General features: G+C 37.7%; 1 long non-coding RNA gene across 2 annotated transcripts in view; it reads right to left on the bottom strand.

Moving 5' to 3' along the window:
* The window catches only part of LOC110599479 (uncharacterized), a 140902-nt gene that overhangs the window by 28806 nt on the left and 97216 nt on the right, over positions 1-14880 (bottom strand). For both annotated transcript variants that reach the window (XR_013424080.1, XR_013424081.1), the window contains exon 3: positions 5572-5706. This is a non-coding gene — a long non-coding RNA (uncharacterized LOC110599479). The remainder of the gene's footprint in view (positions 1-5571; positions 5707-14880) is intronic.

Here is a 14880-nt window from a genome sequence, read left to right as displayed (position 1 = left end):
TAAGAGACCCAGAATAGCTAAAGAAATCTTTAATAGGAAAGTGAAGCAGGTGGCATCACTATACCAGACCTGAAACTATACTACAGGGCAATAGTAACAAAAACAGCATGGTATTGACACCAAAACAGGCCAGTAAACCAATGGTACAGAACAGAGGACACAGAGACTAACCCACAAAATTTTAATTATGTTATATTAGACAAAGGCACCAAAAACATGCATTGGAGAAAAGATAGCATCTTCAACAAATGATGCTGGGAAAACTGGAAATCCATATGCAACAAAATGAAATGAAACCCCTCTCTCTCACCATGCACAAAACTCAACTCAAAGTGGATTAAGGACCCGGGAATTAAACCAGAGACTCTGCGTCTAACAGAAGGAAAAGTAGGCCCTAATCTTCATCATGTGGGATTAGGCCCCAACTTTCTTAATAAGACTTCTATAGCATCAAGAATATAAGACATCTATGCTGCAGTCTGGCTGGGCACAATTCACGAGCCACTTATCAAGCAGAAACAAACTTTATTTTTAGAATACACATGCCACACCACAGGAGCTCTTCAGGAATTCCCTCAGAGCCCGACTGCCACCACCGGCTTCCCACAAGCCTCTCAAACCCCCCATTCCTCCTGCTCTTGAGGCCGATTGGCTGGGTCGCATGGGCGGAGCCAAAAAAGTCCTCCAATGAGCAGCTCCGTGGTCTGAAATGGCAGGGAAACATACAGCCCAATGAGCATCACTGCAGAGGAGCCAAACAGCTGGCAGCTGGAAGTTTGCTAGGGCCACTGTGAGCCAATCATCAGCTGGCAGCTGGAAGTTTGCTGGGGCCCCTTCGGCTGTGGCTCTCAACACTTCTATAGAACCAAGAATCAATAAATGGGATGGACTCAAACTAAAATGTTTCTTCTCAGCAAAAGGAACAATCTGTGAGGTGAACAGAAAGCCTACATCCTGGGAGCAAATTTTTACCCCTCACACATAAGATAGAGCACTAATCTCTAGGGTATATAAAGAACTCAAAAAGCTCAACACCAAAAAAACCAAATAACCCAATCAATAAATGGGTCAAGGAACTGAACAGACACTTTTCAGAAGAGGATATTCAGTCAATCAACAAATATATGAAAAAAATGTTTATCACCTCTAGCAATTAGAGAAATGCAAATTAAAACTACTCTAAGATACCATCTCACTCCAGTCAGAATGGCAGCTATTATGAAGACAAACAACAACAAGTGTTGGCAAGAATGTGGGGGAAAAAGGCACACTCGTACATTGATGGTGGGACTGCAAATTGATGCAGCCAATAAGGAAAGCAGTATGGAGATTCCTTGGAAATCTGGGAATGGAACCACCATTTGACCCAGCTATCCCTCTCCTTGGTCTATACCAAAGGACTTAAAAAGACCATACAACAGGGACACAACCACATCAATGTTTATAGCAGCACAATTCCCAGTAGCTAAACTGTGGAACCAACCTAGATGCCCTTCAGTAGATGAATGGATTGATAAAAAATGTGGCAAATATACACAATGAAATTTTACTCAGAAATAAAAGAGAATAAAATCATGGCATTTGCAGGTAAATTGATGGTGTTGGAGAAGATAATACTAAATGAAGTTAGCCAATTCCCAAAATACAAATGGCAAATGTTTTCTCTAATATAAAGTGCCTTCAATTTTTCTTCATTTAGAATGTTGGCCTGGAACTTGGCTAGAAACCCTTTACGATGTTGAGATATGTTCCTGTTATCCCTAGTTTTTCTAGTGTTTTGAACATGGGAAGGGGTGCTGCATTTTGTCAAATGCTTTTTCTACATCTATTGAGATGATCATATGATTCTTGATCTTTTGAATCTGTTGATGTGATGAACTACATTGATTGATTTCCTTATGTTGAACCAACCTTGCATCCCTGGGATGAATCACATTTGATCATGATGCACAATTTTTTGATATGGTTTTGTATTTGATTTGCTAAAATTTTATTGAGAATTTTTGCATCTATGTTCATTAGAGATTTTGGTCTAAAGTTTTCTTTCTTTGTTGTGTCTTTGCCTGGTTTTGGAATCAGGGTAATATTGGCCTTATAGAATGATTTGGAAGTGCTGCCTCTATTTCCTGGAACAAATTGAAGAGTATTGGTATTAGTTCTTCTTTAAAGGTCTTGTAGAACTCAGCTGTGTATCCATCCAGTCCTGGGCTTTTCTTGGTTGGTAAGCTTCTAATGGTGTCTTCTATTCCATCACTTGATACTGGTCTGTTTAAATTGTGTATATATTCCTGATTCAGTTCGAGCAAGTCATATGACGTAAGAAATTTATCAATGCTTTCAATGTCTTCTATTTTATTGGAGTATAAATTTTCAAAATAATTTCTAATTATCTTCTGTATTTCTGTAGTGTCTGTTGTGATATTACCTTTTTCATCATGTATGCTGGTAATTTGAGTTCTCTCCTTCTCTTCATTAATATAGCTAAGGGTCTGACAATTTTATTTATTTTTTCAAAGAACCAACATTTTGTTTTATCAATTTTTTCAATTGTTTCTTTTGCTTCAATTTCATTGATTTCAGCTCTAATTTTAATTTCTTGTCTTCTGCTTTTGCTGTTTATTTGTTCTTTTTCTAGGGATTTGAGATGTGTGAGGTCATTTATTTGTTGACTTTTTTTCTGTTAAATAATGAACTCCAAGCAACAAACTTTCCTCTTAAAACTGCTTTCATAGTGTACCATAGATTTCGATATTCTGGTCTATGACTCATTTACTTCTAAGACTTTCTTAATCTCCTCTTTGATGTCTTCTGCAACCCATTGTTCATTCAATAACATACTGTTTAGTCTCCAGGTGTTGGAGTAATTTTTATTTTTTATTTTATCATTGATTTTCAATGTCATTCCATTATGATCTGATAAAATCTCTAGGGTTTTTTTTATTTGCTAAGTGTTGCTTTGTGGCATACTATATGGTCTATTTTAGAGAAGGATCTATGTGCTGCTGAGAATAAAGTGTATTCACTTGATGCATGTTGAAATATTCTATATATGTCAGTCAAGTCTAAGTTATTGATTGTATTATTGAATTATATAGTTTTCTTAAAGATAGAGATGAGAGACACAGAGAGAGACAGAATTTTTTAATATTTATTTTTCAGTTTTCAGTGGACACAATATCTTTACTTTATGTGGTGCTGAGGATTGATGTGGCTGGGCATGTCAGGTGAACACACTACTGCTTGAGCCACATCCTCAGCCCCTATATAGTTTATTTATTCAACTTTTATTTCTAAGACCTATCCAGTTGTGAGAGAGGTGTGTTAAAGTCACCCAAGAGTACTGTGTTGTGATCAACTTGATTCTTGAACTTGAGAAAAATTTGTTTCATGAACATACCTACACCATTGTTTGGGGCATCTATATTTATGATTGTTATGTCTTGTTGGTGTATGGATCCCTTGATCGTATGTAATGTCAATTTTTATTATTTTTTATTGACTTTGGCTTAAAGTCTACTTTATTTGATACGATGATGGAAATACCTGATTTCTTCCGCAGTCCATGTGAGTGGTATGATTTTTACCAACCTTTCACCCTCAGTCTGTGTATGTCTTTTTCCTGTCATGTGAGTGTCCTAGAGGAAGCATATTGTTGGATCTTTTTTTTAATCCAACCTGCTAGCCTATGTCTTTTGATTGGTGAGTTTAATGCATTAACATTCCAGGATACTATTGAGACATGGTTTGTATTTCCAGCCATATTTGTTTATTTTTGTTATTTAACTTGACTTGATTTTCTTCTTTGATTAGTTTTTTCTTTAGGGTACTACCTCCCTCTGCTGATTTTCATTGTTTTTTGTTTCCTCTTTGTGGAATATTTGTTCCAAGGATGTTTTATAGTGTCGACTTTTTAGTTACAAATTCTTTTAACTTTTTTTTATCATGAAAGGTTTTTATTTAATCATAAAATCTAAAGCTTAATTTTCCTGTATACAAGATTCTTCGCTGGCACCCGTTTTCTTTCAGAGCTTGATATACATTGTTCCAGGATCTTCTAGCTTTCAGGATCTGTGTTGAAAAATCTGCCATAATCCTATCTGATTTTCTCCTGTATGTAATCTGATTCCTTTCTCTTGTGGCATTTAAAATTTTCTCCTTATTCTGTATGTTGGTCATTTTCATTATAATGTGCCCTGGTGTGGATCTGTTGTAATTTTGTACACTTGGCCTCCTGTAGGCTTCTTGAATTTGGATTTCCAACTCATTCTCCATGTTTGGAAAGTTTTATGATATTATTTCATGAAATACATTGTTCATTCATTTGGTTTGGACCTCTATGCCTTCCTCTATCCCAATAACTCTTAAATTTGGTCATTTTATGCTATCCCATATTTCTTGAATGTTCTGCTCATGGTTTCTTACCATTATCACTGTGTGGTCTATGTTCTTTTCAATATTATATATTTTATCTTCATTGTCTGATGTCCTATCTTCCAAATGATTTAGTCTGTTGGTGATGCTTTCATTTGAGCTTTTAATTGGCTTATTATTTCTTTAATTTTAAGGATTTCTGTGTTGTTGTTTTTTAAACCTCTAGCTCTCTGTTGAGGTGATCTCTTGCTTCCTGTATTTGTTTATATAGCTCCTTGTTGAAGTGATCTTTCACTGCCTGTATTTGCTCTCTTATATCATTATTGAGTTCACAGAACATTTTAACCATGTACACCCTTCACTCCTTCTCTGTCATTTCTTCTGCTGTGGCTGCCAATGATTCTAATGATGTGGTATCTTCATTTGTTTGGGGCACATTCTTCCCTTGTCTTTTCATGTTGCTGTGTGTCTTCCTTTCCAGCTCTGTTGGTCTAGATTGTTATTGTTTTTACCCTATAGGTTTGTAGTGCTCTTATAGGGTTCCAAGACCTCTCCTTTATGGGGAAGGACAATGTTAACAGATCCCAATATCAACAATATACCACCTATGAACAATTTGTTGTTATTAAGATGGTTACAGGTTAGTCTCAATGAACAGAAATGTTGGATTCAATTAATGTCTAAAATATAATCAGTAGTTTTGTAAAAATGTTTATAGTTTCTCTGATGGTGGAAAATAATCTGGGGGTGGGGCATAGGACAATATGCTGAGGAGGTAGGATGTGAGAATATAGAGTTAATATATTTTAGGAAGTGTGAAGAGAAATCTATTAAAGAGAGTAGCAAGAGAATAGACAGGAAGTAATTTATGGTAGGCAGGTACGTGGGATGGTAGTAGAGTACATAAAACAAAGACACATGTATTTAGAAAAATACAGATGTTAAACAATAAAATTTGGAGAGGGAAAGAAAAATGAAAGAAGAAAGAGGAAAAGAAAAAAAGGGGCATATATTACATCTCTATATTATATTATTCAGATGCCTCTGTCCTCAAAGTCCTATTTCATGCAAAGTTCTTGGTTTCACATATGCTGGAGATGTGAGGGCCAGAGGATAGAGGGATAGAAGAGAAAAAACAAACAAACAAACAAAAACTCAAAAGAAGAAACCAGGATTGTAGCTAGCTTTAGAGATCCTTACCTTTCCTACTTCTCTTCTCATCCAATAGGTGGTGTCGTCTATTGTAAGCTGGTGTCTCTGCCCTCCAGATGGTGGAGTTAACCATGGTGGGAAGACTGGTCCTGGAGCAGGGCATCTGGATGTAGGGAGTGGCACCTGCAGGGAGAGTGAACCTCACAGGTCTCTTTCTGGGACTGCTCCTATGACTTGAGTGCCCGGTACTATCTCCTTCTCTTGCCTGGAGATTTCCCAGTTTCTCATCTCCCTCTACCCTAGCCGTTCCCAAGTGAGGAAACTCTCACCCTGGGGCTCCCTTGGGCAGTGGGTGGCTTCCTGATTGGACTGCACACCTGTGTTGCGCAGCTACTGTGTTGGGTTATTGCCGCTGGGGAGGGAGGAAGGTTGGAAATCCGGTACCTGGCCTCTGGAGATCCGATCTGGGAACTGCCCCCACCTAATATGGCAAGAATATTGAGCCAAGATGATGGCGAACTGCTTTCAGTGCTGGGGTGTCTGGTCAAGTGGGGGAGCCAGGCAATGGCATTGTGCTGTGGGTAGATAGCAACTGAGTGACCTGTGTGGGAGCAAAATCTTGGCAATCTGCAAATGTGTTGATAGGTGATTCTGCTAAGGTGCTCACCCAGCCATTCGTGGGCTAGAACTTTGGGCTTTGGGTTCTGCTACAAAGCCGGGTGTGCTACTCGAACACTGAGGCCTGGAGCCCTGCATGGAGTCACAGCACTGATGATTTCTACAGAGAGCAGCTGTATAGGGAACATCTAGCACTCTGAGATACAGTATTCCAAGTAGGTGAGATCTGGATCACAGAGCAACCCAGAATGCTGCCTCCCTTTGTCTCACCATCTTGAGAAATTGCTGATGACTTTATTTTTAAAAAGTCCTTCTCTCCTTTTTTTTTTTTAAACTTCACTAAAAATGAATCCCATCTCAAGGTATTCTATATAACCAGTGTTCCTGCATACACCTCTTTTACAGGATCCAATCATAATAATTAATTTTGATTGTTTACTGTGTTAAAAGCATTGTGCTAACCTTTTTATGTACTGGATCCCATGAGTCCTTGCCATAGCATCTCCTATGTGGATTGTTTGGTCCACCTGTCTCCCTCAACAGGGGTGAACTAAGGTTAAGGAAATATAAATATCGGTTCAATGTCACATAGCTCTTGGAAATCACAGAATTTTGACTTGACACTTTTGGTAGAACAATCCAGGAGTAAAACAAGTGATGTTTTCTAGTAGCAGGAATGTGTTGTTTTATCATATTATATCTCTTCTTGGTGACCAAGAAATGGCTTTCAGTGGCTGCTTGGAGATAGTAAGACATGCCATCAGAAAGCAAATCAAGAGTGCAGTCTGCCCCCGGAAGGAGTGAATTAGCCAAAATAGAAAGAAAAGGCAAAGTTTAATGCAGGGCTAAGACAAGTTTGGTGAAATGGCACCTCACTCTGAAAAGTGGTTTCCCATCCTCTTTCCAGAAACACTATTCTTTTAAGTTGATGCAGCAGTGTTCCTCTGGCTCTTTTGGGTCTGACTATTTGAAATTTTGTGTTCTAGATGCTTAAAATATGCTTAATCTCTGAGTGTGATTACCATTTCCTGAAAAATTGCCATGTTTTGGACTCTTAGCTAACCACCTATGTGATGGATACTATGATTACTGACAATTTCGCATGCAAAGACTCTGCACACAAAGCAATCTCTTCACTTACAACTAGTAAGTGGCAGAACCAACATGCAAAATTCTTTGTCTACCAAACCTGTATTCTTAACTTAAAGTAAACCTTTTCTAGGATAAAACATAGATTTCTATGTTTGATCACTGATTTATTCATTGCATCCTGAGGCAAAGCAAAAAGTCAATAAATATTTGAAGAATAGAAGAGGCCATTCATGGGAAAGTTTGAAAAAGAAAAATATGATTAATCACCTGCTTAAAATCTGGTTCATGGGCTTTCCCAAACACTAACTAGAAATAATTAGAGATAAATCTTTCTGTAACTGACATACTGTTTCCTGGAAAATAAATTTATATATTCATGTTAACATATTCTGTTTTTCAGGGGTTGGGGCTGTGGCTCAGTGGTATAGTGCTCAACTGGCGCATATGGGGCACTGGGTTCTATCCTCAGCACCACATAAAAATGAATAAATTTTTTTAAAAAGCACTGTGTCCAACTACAACTAATACATATATATGCATATATATATACACATATACATATATATGTAAGTATATATGTACGTATATATGTATATGTACATATATGTGTGTGTGTATATATATATATACATCTATAATGTATATATATTCTATTTTTCAAATTACCAATTAACCAATCCAAAGGGTAAAAACATGGAACATGATGTGTTGTAAAATGGTCTTATCAGTGCATCCTGAGCTCCTGTAAGATAGTCTCCTCATATCACCCCAATGTTCCATAACTGAAGGTCAGAAATGACTGAAGTTGACTGCATGGAGACAAAGTCCCTTGTCCTCCAGTTGTAACTGTAAGCACCTTCTCCAAGGCCACCTTCTCAAAAGGTAAAGTTGTCATAAAATTCACAAGGTATTTTTCTCTAAATATCCTAAATCAACATCTTTACTTCCTGCTAGATTATAAATTCTATAATACTAATTTGGTTCATTGGCTCCATCACAGGACCTAGACTTATAGTAAGGGCTTAATAATTATTCATTGAATAAAGCTATGAATAAGTGAACATTTCTAGACTAGTGGCAAATGGATTAATCAGTTTTAAAAAAAAATAAACCAATGAGGAAATCCATATGTAACAAAATGAAATTAGATCCCTTTCACTCTGCACAAAACTCAACTCAAAGTGGACCAAAGACCTAGACACAAGACAAATGACCCTGCACCTACTAGAAGAAAATGTAGGCCAAATCTCCATTCAGTTTAGAAATCCATTCCTCAACAAGACTCCTAAAGCACAAAAAGTAAAAATCAAGAATCAGTAAATGGGATGGTATCAAACTAGAAATCTTCTTTATAGCAAAGGAAACAACCAATAACATGAACAGAGAGCCTACAGAATGGGAGAAAAGTTTTGCCACCTGCACCTCATATAGGGTGTTAATTTACAGGACATATAAAAAACTCAAAAATCTTAAAACAAAACAAAAAATCCCAAATAACCAAGTCAATAAATGGGCAAAGGAACTGAACAGACCCTTCACTGAAGAAGTATAATCGGTGAATATATGAAAAAATGTTCAACATCTCTAGCAATTAGGGAAATACAAATTAAAATCACACTGAGATTTTTATCTCACTCCAGTTGGAATGGCAGTTATCAAGAATAAAAGCAACCATAAGTGTTTGCGAGGATGTGGAGAAAAAGGTAAACTCATATACTGCTGGTGGCACTGCAAATTGGTGCAACCACTATGGAAAGCAGTTTAGAGATTTCTTAGAAAACTGGGAATGGATGCACCATTTGACCCAGCTATCTTATTCCTCGGTTTATACCCAAAGGACTTAAAAACAGCAGACTACACTGACAAAGCCACATCAATGTTCAATAACAGCTCAATTCCCATAGCTAAACTGTGAAACCAACCTAAATACCCTTCAACAGATGAATGGATAAAGAACTATGGTACATATACTTAATGGAATATTACTCATCATAAAAAGAAAATAAAAGTATTGCATTTGCAGGAGAATATCATGCTAAGCGAAGTAAGCCAATCCCAAAAAATCAAAGGCTGAATATTCTCTCTGATAACTGGATGCTAATCCATAATGGTGGGGAGGGGGAGTGTATGGAGAATGGAGGAACTTTGTTTGGGCAAAGGGGAGGGAGGGAAGGAGAGAGAGCATGGGGGCAGGAATGATGATGGAATTATATGAACATCATTACCTAGGTACATGAATGACTGCACATCTGGTGCAACTATATATCGTGTAAAACCAGAGAAATAAAAAGTTGTGCTCAATTTGTGTACATTCTGTTGTCATGTATAACTAACTAGAATAAGTAAAAAAACTAAAAATAAAAATAAAAGAATACAAGCAACAATGAATGCTGGCTAGAATGTAGGAAACAGGTATACACATACATTGCTGGTAGGACTGCAAATTGGTATAACCACTCTGTAAGGCAGTATGGACACTCCTCATAAAACTTGAAATGGAACCACCATTTGACTCAGTTATCCCACAGCATACTACAGTGACACAGCCACATCAATGTTTATAGCAGCACAATTCACAATAGCTAAGCTATGGAACCAACCTCGATGCCCTTCAATAGATGAGTGGATAAAGAAAATGTTATATATATATACACAATGGGATATTACTAAGCCATAAAGAAGAATGCTATTATGGCCTTTGCCAGTAAATGAATGGAACTGGAGACTATCATGCTAAGTGAAATAAGCCAATCCCCAAAAAACAAAGACTGAATGTTCTCTCTGATATGTGGATGCTATTTCTAACAGGTAGGGTGGGAGTGGGGTATGGAGGTTCACTGGATTGGACCAGGGGAATGGGGAAATAAGGGGTATGTGGATGGGAAAGACAGTAGAATGAATTGAACATAAATTTTCTATGTTTCTATATGAATACACAACCAGTGTAACTCTACATCATGTACAACCAGAAAAATTGGAAGTTATACTATATGTATGCATCATGTGTCAAAATACATTCTACTGTCATGTATAACTAAATAGAATAAAACTTTTTTGAAAAATAAATAGACCAGTGATTATATTTGTAGATATATGATTTGATTCTAACAATAAAACATGCTTTTTCTCCCATGATACTGTATAAGCTTGGAAAGTAAATAGGGAAAAACCAAGCAAAAGTCAGTTTTAAAAAATCTTAAAATTTCTTATTCATGTAACAAGGAGCTGGGCAGTGTGCAATTGTGGAGCTGGTTATTTTGTCTCTTCAATGACATCCACAAGATATTAGCTTCTTTCTGTCCACTCTGCATCTTCATCACGTTGTTCTAGTCCCTTGACTATCTTTTCTCACTATTACAAGATAAATTAAGAAGTTCTAGCATCATTTCCTCACTCAGTTTTAGCCAAGGATAGATAAGTGCCGCAGTCTGGCTGGGCAAAATAACCGGGGGGTGACAAGCACTTGTGAAGGTTGAAACAGCGGGAGCCGCTTAATTATGGGACAGCAGAGGTATATATACCCAACTGATTATACACAGCTTGCTTCAATTAACATCATCTAGATGCAGCCATCAGACAATAAGGAATCTTCATCATCTTAATGGCTCAGTGGCATTAGCTCACAAACCACTCCTCCTGGCAAAGTGCCATGCGCCATCTTGACTTGGTTGTGGCCCTCAACAGATAAGCAATTGTACTTTCTCATGAGGCTGTGTAAGAGATTGAAAAAAAAATTTTCCCCAGCCCCCTTTCACAGAAAAATCCTTATTGGTTGGAGCTCTGTCACATGTCCATTCCTAAATCAATCACTGCCAAAGTGGAAGGCTTACCATAACAGCATCTGATTTATCAAAATTCACTCCTTGAGGACATGAAAGGGGTCAGCTTTTCCTGGTGACCAAGCCCATCTGATTACCGAAGCGAACTAACTTACTGTGAAAGAAAGAAGCACAGGAAATGGCTGTCGAATAAATCACTATGAGGAGTTTTAGATTAGAGAAAGAAAAATTCTATAAGAACACCACCTGTTTTACACAGACATCCACTAATAGCCAGGTAGGTTCCCAAACCTTCTGTCACTATTCTGAAGTTCACCTGCCATGTTGTAGCACACATTCTTTTTCTGGTGTGAATATAATCAACAAGGAAAGCATGATTTTTATTACTGTATGCTCCTCCCCATTGTTTTTAAACAGATACTAGCCCTCTCTAGGCCCCATATTTTGGACATTTAGGATCCAGTACTGAATTCTAACTCATCATATATTTTGACAGGTTAAAAAAAGAAACCTAGTAGCCCAGGAAATTTATTGAATTCTAAACTCTATGGAGTAGGATTTTGAAGAAGAAAGAGGAACAACTTTGTATGGCCTGACTGCCACTACTGTTACAAATAATGTTGTTCTTTTTTACTCAGATAATTAATTATTAATTATTTATATATTTTAAAAAATATATATATCACTCTCCCCCCACTTTTTTTGTGAGATGTGAAAGCCTCATCTTTGAGTAGATTATACATCCCCAGACAACTGCAAAGTTTAAACAGTCTGAAGTTCGAAGCCTGCCCTTCTCATTTACCAGCAGGTCCAGCAACACCCACTAAATCCACTGATTGTGAATGACTCTCGATGATGTGCTTCCACCTCTTCAGCTCTGATTGAGTCTGGATATCCGTGTGTGCTTCCCACTTGAATGGTTTAGAATGAGCCGTAACGTAAGGGAAAAGAAAGCAAGGTTATTGCTGTGCCACCCTTCTAGTCACCAACGCAGAGGAAGAGTGGATTGAAGAAGCCTATACCAAAAATAAAAAGTAATAATGGGGAAGAAAGCATAAGGATCTCAACTGGGAGAGAGCAAAAAGTGTGTGTGCTCAGACTTGCATAGGATATATTAAATCTGGCCGCCTGTTGCGAAGAAGTCTGTAGGACAGGCAAACGTTCTGTCAATCCTAATTACCTCACTGGGTCTGTTTTTGTTATTCTAGGCTCTTTTTGTCTGGCAGCAGCACCATGTATCAGCCAAGATCCCAACCATCCAAAGAAGATTGAGGGGCAGGCCTTGCACTGGAGCCTGTGAACTGTCACTCTGTGTCTCTTCAGACTTGTGACTAGCTATGCCTTTCCAGTGGGCTGTCAGTTTGATTCTTGACTTGCCAAAGCAGCTGTGTGCACAGAGGTCTTTAAAAAATCCTACAGGGGGCACCTCATCTAGTCCAGCTAGTGATGGCAGAAAGCAATCATTGCTTGAGAAAAGAAGGAAAGAAAGAAAAGTACAGCAACAATTAAATGACTAATGAACTCATTTTGTAACCAACAACAATGATGTGAAAAAGGAAAAGAAGCAGCCATCATCCAAACTCACAAATTAACACTGTAAATGATCCATGCAGAAATGAACTTGGAAATTAATTCTATTGGCTGAGTTAATGTGTTGAAAAAGCATGTTGAGTTGGTAGGTTCCTTTGGCTTCCCTTACTTTTCACTCTATTGAAGGAGAAAAAGCTATAATTAGGACCAACTCACCCTGTGAGCTGCAAAGCTGAGAATGTTTCGCTGTCCGTGGCATTTCCCCAGGGTTAATATCTTTCTAACTTCAATTAGAGACATTTAAAAGATCAACATTAGCACCAGAGCATGTTTCTCTTTATTGTTTTAATGTCATGGATAGAAAGCAAGGAGTTCACTGTAACTATAAAGTCTTTTAAAACTTTGAGAAGAAAGAAGAAATTCCCCCATTTTGGTCCCAGCAGTGAAGATAGGTTCACAAATGCCCCATTACTTCATATCACCATTGCTTGTTTTTTCTCACCCACTTACCAATGGAATTATTTTGTCAGTATCCTTCCCCACATGGACATCCCTACTCCCATTGCTATGGTTTAGATATGAGGTATCCTCTAAAAGCTCATGTGTGAGACAATGCAAGAAAATTTAGACGCTAAAAGATTGGTTATGAGAGCTTTAACCTAATCTAACCAGTGCTTTTATCTGATGATTCAGATGAACTGGATGGTGACTACAGGCAGGTGGGGTGTGCCTTGAGAAGGTGGCTCATTGGGGACATGCCTTTCGGGTATATATTTTGTCACTGGCAAGTGAAGTCTCTCTCTTTCTACTTCTGGGTACCATGTTCTGAGCTTCTTTCTTCTGCTAAACCCTTTCTCCATAATGTCCTGCCTTACTTCCTCCCCAAGGAATGGAGATGGCACTCTCTGGACTGAGACCTCTGAAACCATGATTCCCAAATAAACTTTCGCCTTTCTAGAATTATTATTTCAGGTCTTTTGATCATAATGAGGAAAAGCTGACCAAAACACCCACTCTTAAATTCTAAATTATTCTCCATCCAGCAATATGAGGTGGTCTAAATATGCACAGAGAGAAGCATCTACCCCCAGGAAGAAGTGGTTGGCCATCTGTGCAATATGTCTGGGATGTTGGCTCCAAATATTCAGACATAAAAGTGAGACTGAAGAACACATAGCCTTAGGATTCCTCAAAGGAAGTCATCCACCTGCCAACATCATGGTGTAGGACTATCCAGAAACCAAGAACATGGTTTGAGAAGCCTATGTTTTGTTATGGTTTCTCAGAATAGCAACCATTATTAAGATTTGAACTCTAGCTGTGTAGCTTTGGATAATTATATTTAACCTCTTTCTGATTCAGTGTCATCATCTATAAAATGAGGATAAGAAATAATGCCCACAACAAAAGGATTATTATGAAGAGATTGAGTTGACATTTGTAAATTGCCAGGGACAGAAGCACATGCCTATAATTCCCAATGATTTGGGAGACTGAGGCGGAGAATCACAAATTCAAAGCCAGCCTCAGCAACTTATCAAGTGCCTAAGTAGCTTAGTGAGATTCTGTCTCAAAAAGTAAAAATATCTGGTATAGGGCCCCTGAGTTCAACCCCCAGAACCAAAAAAAAAAAAAAAAAACAAGTGAATTACTTGTTATGGATACTTGTAAGTATTAGCTATTACTTTAGTCCAATGACATATACTACTAGCTTAATCTTATATTTCTTCAACCATTGTGTATTCACTATTGTAAATGATGAATTCCTATCATTCTATTTCTTTGCAACTGCCTTCCTTCCCTTTTGATCTCAGTTGTTATTACATTCTGTATACCTTTAAACAATATATACTATTATAGCACTATATGGCATACTTACATCTATTTTTTAATGGATTAGTTTTAAACAATATACCCTGACCTCTGATACTCACTATGTAATAATTTCAGATGCATGGGCCATGGTTAGGTGGACTTAGTCAATACTTCCTAGGTAGCAATCAATGTTCATATGGTCCCACTCTGAGCAAGGTACCACAGCAGCATCCTAGGTACTTCAGAGAATAGTGTTACCTCAGAGCTAGTATCTAATACTCACTCAGTGATTGAGGTTTCTTTGTTAGTCTTCTGCATATTTATCCTGTTGAAGACTGGGGTTTTCTCTGGGGAAGGCTCTGGGTGGGAAGGGAATAAGGAGTTCTTCTTGTTATAAAGATATATGACTATATAACAAACAACCCCAAAACTTGGAGACTTACAAGGACAAAAATTATTGCCTCTAATTAGTTTGAATGTATTCTAATAGTTAGTTCTTTCTCAGAGTCTCATGCCTAATAGA

Source organism: Ictidomys tridecemlineatus, chromosome 7, assembly GCF_052094955.1.
Source record: "Ictidomys tridecemlineatus isolate mIctTri1 chromosome 7, mIctTri1.hap1, whole genome shotgun sequence".
NCBI lineage: Eukaryota > Metazoa > Chordata > Mammalia > Rodentia > Sciuridae > Ictidomys > Ictidomys tridecemlineatus.
The sequence above is the reverse complement of the archived record's forward strand: the minus strand, read 5'-3'. Positions and strand labels throughout refer to the sequence as shown.